The sequence below is a fragment of the Anas platyrhynchos genome, chromosome 1 (genome assembly GCF_047663525.1).
Source record: "Anas platyrhynchos isolate ZD024472 breed Pekin duck chromosome 1, IASCAAS_PekinDuck_T2T, whole genome shotgun sequence".
Taxonomy (NCBI): Eukaryota; Metazoa; Chordata; class Aves; order Anseriformes; family Anatidae; genus Anas; species Anas platyrhynchos.
In genome coordinates, this window is record NC_092587.1 from 136549001 (window position 1) to 136557617 (window position 8617).

Sequence of the window (8617 nt, forward strand, 5' to 3'; positions counted from 1 at the left end):
TTAAGAGACAGTTGAGTGTGGGACACTTGTACTAGAGACAATGCAGAACACAGAATTATAGGCAACACGTTACAGATGGCAAAAATCTGAACTAAAACAGAAGCAGGAAGGTAGGTGAGGTAAGAAAGGGATAGCACACAAGTTATAGTAAACTTAGACAATAGATAACAAACTTTTCTGATGGCTTGATGTGATTTTACTCTCAGGGCTCTAAAAGAATCAAGAGTTGGAGAAGGAATACAAATGTACTGATGACATTCACACATTTTGTCAACATTTACGTAGGGGTTTGCAACTCCATCTTTGAAGACAAAGAAGAAACTTTGCAAAAAAAGTCAGCCTGAAGGGCAAAATGATTCAGCAAATCAAATAAAAATATGTCCTCTAAGATACAGATAAGCAATCAGACCACACACCAACACAGAAGGTATCTTAGTAGTATCAGATGTGTTTCTGTCCTCATAGTTGACAATACAGTCAATTGCCTTTGGGTATTTTGGAAAAATATCATTATCAAAATGTCCTCTGTTATTTCATATAGGATTTTAGTTCATTGCTTTATTGCTTTTATTGCTTTTTCATTTGCAGCACATTAACTTTGTAAGTGTAAGAATCCTTAAAGGGTTTTAATAGACTAGAAGACAAGAGTATACATGTCATACCACAGAGGAATTTAAAAATGAAAGACAGCTGAGGACAAAGAATAATAGTCCTGCTGGTCAGAAAAAACAACACTATAAATTGCAAAGTTTGATGTACATAAAGAGGTAATTTGATTTCTATAGGTTTCTGTTGAACACTAAAAATTGCATAAAGCATTATTTCAGTAACCAATATGCACATCCCATATCTTAAAATAAAACCTGGTTGCATGATAAGAATATCTTGAAGCAGTCTGTACTTCTACCAAATGCAACCTCAAAAATTGCTCAGGACTATTTCCCACAGAACTTACTCCAAAAAGATTGTTCTTCCTATTTCACGTGCACTGAAATCTTCAGTGAGAAAATCTTTCATTCTTCTCATGTTTACAGCTCAATGAGATCTGTACACAAGAGCATTATCTTTCAGTTTCTGCCTGGCTTAATACTATATTTGAGCTATAACATGTGAAAAAAAGATTTCAAGTGCAAGCATTACAAATATCAAATCCAAACATTAAAATATTGAAAAAAATGAGGCCAAAATAATCTTTCAGGTGTTTACAAATTAGAGAATGAGTTCTCAATTTTTATCTAGTGTTATTTCTACATCACTGCTGTCTCACAAAGTGGGAGCAATGATTGCTTGCTGTTCTTCCCTTTATATTTTATTGCAAGAGAACATTTTTTTGATTCTGAATTCCCAGTAAATGCCTTCTTTTTCAAAGTCTCCACTGAAGATGTCTCACCGATATTATCATAGTATCTGGGATTAGAGTGGTTAGTTTTAAAGATTAGAAAATAACATAAAATTAAATTTACACTGTGTATTCTAAATTCAGATTGAAGAATTTATGTCAAAAGAGTTTGACTAAGTATGACTTCAGTATGAAGTCAGTATTGACTTCAGTTTGACTCAGTATGATAATCCTTTTATTTCAGTTTGTCTCTAAACACTAGAGGTTGAAGGTAGTTTTCCATACATTGTGGTGAGTCATATGGCTCATATATCCCTATGTACATCCATTGGTCTCACAAGATACCATAAAATGAGCAGCCAGATTTCTTGCTCAGAGGCTGCTATCATATGAACCTGAGTTTCAAAAATCCAATTGAGAAAAATTACAAAGACTCTCTAGGTTACTCTTATTCATATTGGTGATCCCACAACCAAGGAAGAAAGGGGTAGCTTCCTGAATGAGTAGTGATGAAAGGTAGAAGTATTGCATGAATTATACCCTACAATTTCAAACCTGAAGTTCCCTCCCGGAACTGAATGAACACAGCAAATTCAGTTTTTCAGCTGAGCTGATACCATAACTTTTACCTACAGCAAAAGGGGAGCTGTCATAACATCCCTTTTCTACTTTCAGGATTAGTGATGCCACCATAAAGCAAGTTCTGTTTCAGAAATCTTTTGCAGAGTGCTGGAGGATGGGTGCTGGACAGAACAGGTGTGATTCATATTATCAATTGTGGCCAGTTGTAATATAGATGTTACCTCTCAGCTAATCACTCAGTCTCTCCTCATCCCCCTTCACAGTCAGTACAGAGAAAACAGCACTTTTAGGGAGCTAATCATTTCATCCTGAAGAAAACACCAAAAGTAGGTCAGGTGAATTATACTCCTGAGCTCTCCTTCTCTCAGCTGACATTAGGCTCAGGAAGATGAACTCAGATGTGAGCAAGCACACTGTAAACATTTAAACTGAGATGGGATGAGAGCTACCTGAGGTCCCTTTCTATGTTGTATTCTTTCTCAGAGTTTCAGAAGATCTATTACACCTCCAGAATCAACAATTATATGACAGACAAGGGAAGTTTGTTCCTAATGCAAGGTGGCAGGCTAGGTCATTCAGTCCCAAACTGTAGACATCTAAATGTAGTCCCCTGAATGTGGGGTCTGGCTTCAATTTTGTCCACAGATGGGTGGACATCATCCATCACCTGAGATGCCCATGGTATAATGTCTGGTCTCCAGCTATCACACTAGACTTCACATCTCTCCCACAGCCCCCGGATTGTAACTGACCCGCACCTGTGGATTACTCTGATACCAGAAGGCATACAGCTAAAGCACATTTGACCCTTCATGTTAAATGCAAATTTAAGTATCTGAGTTCCTTCTACAGTTAGTGGATATCTGGAGTAGCTACTTAGATCACCCAATTTAGATGTTTATTTTAGCATGAGCTGAATAGCCCTCCAGACTCCATGGAATTTATCAACCAGATCTCCACTGGCAACACGTGGTTTAGACAGAAGTAATCACCCTATATTTCCATTGTACTCCAGATCTTCTCTGCAAAGGCAATTAATTTAACCCACATCTCTTATTTAACTATTCAGGTAGAGTTTGACCTGCTAAGCCCACAGAGTAGCAGGGCTAGTAATACAAAGCAGGGAGGAAGTAATCTAACTAAAGTATAATAAACATCAGTAACCATCCATGAGCTTCAGTAAGATGTCTTTTTGAGTGAGATTTTGTTCCTTGATATCTAGGAACAATATTTTAGGCAAACACTGTGACATTCTTAGCAGTGTCTTCAAAAGGAAATTGATATGAAAGAATGACTTTTAGCTTGCTGAATTCCAGCCAACTAAATGTTAGATGTCTCATCCACTCAAACAAATAATTTTTCATCTCCTTGTGGAAATCCAATGGCATCTTGGTAGAGCAGTTAAACCCATCTGAGATATCTAAGTAAGTTTGAATAACTTCTGGGGTTTCATGTTTCTCTACACTGACAAGAGTGAAGCTAAGGCAGCCAGCTCAGACTAAACCAGTAGCTTTTACATGGATGAGCTTGGAAAGTATAAACATTATCCAAATATCCAAGAATGCAGCTGTTGTGGTGGTGCTTCTATGTTTTGTTTTTTTTATACAGGAGAGATCAGAACCCCACACTGTCATGCTAGCCTGGAGAAGAGGAGGCTCAGAGGAGACCTTATTGCTCTCTACAACTACCTGAAAGAAAGGTGTGGAGAGCTGGGGGTTGGCCTCTCCTCATAGGTAACTAATAATAGAACTAGAGGGAATGGCCTCTAGTTGCACCAGGGGAGGTTCAGATTGGAAATTAGGAGACATTTCTTTTCAGAAAGAGCCGTCAGGCATTGGAGCAGGTTGCCCAAGGAAGTGGTGGAGTCACCATCCCTGGAGGTGTTTAAGGAAAGGTTGGACCTAGTGCTTAGGCACATGGTTTAGTGGGTGACATTAGTAGTAGGGGGATGGTTGGACCAGCTGACCTTGGAGGTCTTTTCCAACCCTAATGATTCTATGATTCTATGTAAACAAATAGGCTAACAGCTCCTCATTAAAAAAACTTCCAAAACATGCCTACACTTGTAGGAAAAGAGCAAAGAAATTGTATGGAAGTACCGAACTTCACCAGGTCTGTCATCAAGTTTGACCATTAGAAACAAACTTCTCAACAACCACATGGAAGAGGTTCCTAAGTAATCATTTACACATAGAGTGCATTTTGCTTCCATCCTATCTTCAAAGCATTTGCTGGTGGTCCATTTATAGGTATGAGATAGAATTTTTCTTGTCTCCCCACATTAAAGTCAGCCCTGAATCTCAACCAATAGCTTCCATGTGAGCATGGGATCTGCCCAGGGGTGTACTAGTAGAAATCTAAAACAAGCTTTGATGTTCCAAGATAATATGAGACCACATGGACAATTGTCCCTATGAAATATTAAATGCAGATTCTTTTGATCTCAAGAAATAAGATACTATTATAATTTAATACAATTCTTTGCAAGAAGAAAATAAATAATAGTAACTGAAAACATACCAAATATGAATATTTTTAATATGGGTTGAGACATTCCATGTTGTTTCTACTTGTACTCTTTTGAGGCAGGACTGTTCTTGTCTGATTTATTAAAAATATATATATATATATATTTTTATATATATATTATATTACATAATCTATATATATATAATATATATATATTATTACATTATATATATATTATATTATATATTATATAATATATATTATATATATTATATATATATAATAATATATATATATATTTTATCTGAATAATTTATTCTTTCAAAGTTTTTGTAGCTATTCAGAAATGTTTAAAAGCTGAATATCTACTTTTTTGAGTCTATATTTTTATTTGGTTATCCAAAATTAGGTTCATAACTTCAGAGCTGCAATATCTTTCAAATATTAAAAAAAAATAAAAAAAAAATCTGGCCAAAAGTAAGATCAATGAGTATGTAAAACTTTCAGAGTAACTTGTGTGATAGGTCTTGTTCTTGCAGAAGTGTATTCTGGTTATAAGTGCTACATTCATATGTTGATTATATGACTTCACCTAGGTTATCATGTTGCTGGAACAGAGTTCAGAGTTCATCATAAACAGAGTTTATGATATTGTTGTGGAGGGTACAAGTGTTTGAGAAGGTGAAGGGGACATGAGGGCATAAAGTATTTTGCCAAACATGACTTTAAACATAGGGATTAAGAGCATGTCATCGATAGACAAATCTTCATTGAACACTTATTTAAGCAAATACTTGTCAACAATGTTATTTCATGGCTTGCTGTAACTACACAAAATACGATCAAATATTCTTATCTCATGGCAATGTTTAGAGAGGGTTTGTAGTGCACAAGGTATAAAACATATATGTTAGCTAACATTCAATCACTACACAGTTTAAAACTAACTAGCTGTTTATAGTTCTGCAAACTTCAACTACATTGCTGAAAAAAACAAGCTATGGGACTGATAAAGAATGTTATTTGTTTTGTTATGTTTTTTTTTGTTTGTTTGTTTTTAAGATTTTTGAGTAGCAGAGGTTTGCTGTTAAGTATAAATGGTGTATAACTACTTCTGCGACTGATACTACATAAAATATTATTTAGATCCAGAGAGAGAGAGAGAGAGAGAGAGAGAGAGAGAGAGAGAAAGAGAGAGAAAGAGAGAGAGGTCTGCTTTGGAAATATTCTGGCTTCTCCATTTTTGGCATAGAGGTTCACATTCATATAAAGAACATGCCTTGTGCTGTGTAAATTTGCCCAGATCTGTTCAAGTTATAAGCCTTTCAAAAAACATATGCCTCATAACTCTCAAAAAACTCATACAAAGCTTTGTCAGTCTCATGATTAAATGAAATCCTACCTGACCACATGGCTGCCACTCTTTGGGCAGCTCTATCCCAAGACTGAAATTGCATGCTCTGCTGGTGATGGCCATAGGTCATGTGAGCGCCCACTCTGAGCCCACACTCTGTACCTGCCACACACTGGGGAAGAGCTGCAATTGAAATGGGGAGTAGGAAGTGGGAAGGTGGGATGGAGGAGTGTTTGAAAAATGTGGTGAATATAAAGGTGTCAGGACTTATATTTAGTTCAGTTGGAAGGGACCTACAAAGCTGATAATATTCACCTGCCTGACCCCATCAGGGCTAAACAAAAGTTAAAGAATATTAATGAGGTCATTGTCCAAATGCCTTTTGAAGACTGACAGGCAGCAGCCACCTCTTTAGGAAGCCTGTTCCAGTGTTTGACAATAAGGAATTTTTTCGTAATGCCCTAATTCTTCCTTAGAACAGCTTTGTGTCCTTCCCATGTGTCCTGTCACTGGTGCCCAGGTAGCAGAGGCCAGCACTTTCCTTTGCGCTTCCCCTCCTCAGGACACTGCAGAGAGCACTGAGGTCGCCTCTTGGCCTCCTTTCTCCAGACTGGACAATACAAACATTCTCAGATTTTCCTCACAGGACATGCCTTCCAGCCCTTCTACCAGCTTTTCTGCCCTCCTCGATGTTTTCAAGTACCTTAACAAGTACCTTTTTGTGTTGTGGAGCACAGAACTGCACACGGTACACAAGGTGAAGTCACACCAATGATAAAACCAGTGGAAGATCCACCTCTTTTGACTAGCTGGCTATGCTATGTTTAATGCACCCCAAAATGTATAAGAGGCATCCCACAGTGTCCTCCTGGCTACCAGGGTAGGCTGCTGGCTCATGCTGAGCCTGCTGTCAACAGCACTCCCAGCTCCCTTCTGCTGAGCTGCTCCCCAGCCACTTGCCTCCTGGCCTGTACCTGTGTATAGAGCTAAATGCTGGAGAGATGGAAAAGTGTTAAGGAGGAACACTGAGAGCAGAAAATGATAGTGAGAATGAGTTGTAAGACAAGACATGAGAGGAGAAAGAAAACAAAGGAAGACCTGGAGATAAGGAGGAGTAGGAATACAGAATATACTATAGCTTTTAGGTCACATTTCCCTTAGGACCATGGGTATAGAAGAGCTGTGTACAGTTATATCCAATGAAGGAAAGATGAGGCTACTACAAAGCTGTGCTTTGGTTGAGAACATATACTAAATGTGCATAGGAAAGTGGGAAAACAAGAGTGCCACAGCTTTCCTGATGCTCTTCCAATACATTCACACCCCTTAATCATTTCATTTGTGTAAAATCAACAGTTTTTGAATCTCAATGCATCTGCCGTGTTATGAGGCTCCAAAACCACTGGTCAAATGTGTGCCTCCACCTCCCTCTAGTGGGAGGTCCACAAAGCAATTGCTTCCTCCTTTTCCAGTTTCCACCACACTTCGAAAACAAAACAAAACAAAACAAAAACAGTAAAACAAACAAAACACCTACTCTGCATGCCTCAAAACCTCAGTTCTGCTTCATTGAGTTTGTTTGTGTGGGCAAATGTGCATTTGTGGGGGCTGATCAAGCTTTTTGCCCATGTCCTTGATGTTCAATTTATTTAATTTTAAGTCAAAAGGCTACACTGAAAGAAACTTTAAACTGCAAAACTGCTCAGTACTCCAAAATTAGAAAATATCCAAATACAGTTAAGTTCAATTCATCACCATATATATGCATTATGCCTGAGGATTAAAATGAAAGATCACAAGACTCCCACTTCATTAAAAACACAAGATGAAAAGTGCTTAAGAGTGAATCAGTTTTGTGTCATGACTGGAGATTGCTAGATACTATGGTGATGGGCAGTGCATGAGGCAGATAAACACAAAGGATTATCATAAAAGTAGCTGACTTCCTGGAAAACCAGATTTTATCTTGTCTTTGTCAGAGATTTTCTAGGCAAATCGTAAATTCTCTATTTTATGATGTTTTGGATATACAACTTGAGATCCTGCATTATTTATTTATTTATTAATTTATTTATTTTAAGAATGGCTGGGCTTTCACAGCAGTCATTAAGATAAATAGGAACACTACTCTGAGCATACATACTGCTACACTCTCTGAGAAATCAGACCTCAGGCATCTCAAATTACCACCCCAAATTAGCTGGCACTTTTGACAATTCTCTATCTGTAAAATGGAGAGAATGATACCACAGGGACATTATGAAGATAAATTCATTAATTTCTGTTAATAACTAGGATACTATGAAAAAAAAAAGCATCAGGGAAAAGCCCATTAGGAAATGAATAATTATGCATTCAGTGCAAGGTTTGGATGGTGTGCAGAAAATTAGGCATGGGGCCATATATTAAATGATGAGAAGAAAATGAAATATTGTATGGCGGCTCATTTTGTGAGCACAGTCTGTCTTGTACACTGAATGAGGCAGTGGTCCTGTGGGTGGACATGACTGTATAATTAAAGATTACATAATAATGCATGCACATGCACAGAAGCTACTGTAATTCTCTTTTTTTCTCTCATTGCATTGTCACTTGGTTATCCTGACATTTCTTTAATAAGCATATTGTGGGGTGCTAAATGTACATTTAAATCATGAAATAACTTGCTGAATCTTACAGGTGGGAAATTGCTAGGTCCCAGTTTAAGAAATGCTGGAGTTCCCTTATTTTTTTTATCCAATAAAATCTGGTAAGTTTGTGGGAAAACCAGAAGGACTACCACTTGGACACCTTTAAACATGCTATCTATGAACATACATTGAAATGTATGAACATTTTCTTGCATAGGCATCAACTGCTTTGTTAGTGAACTG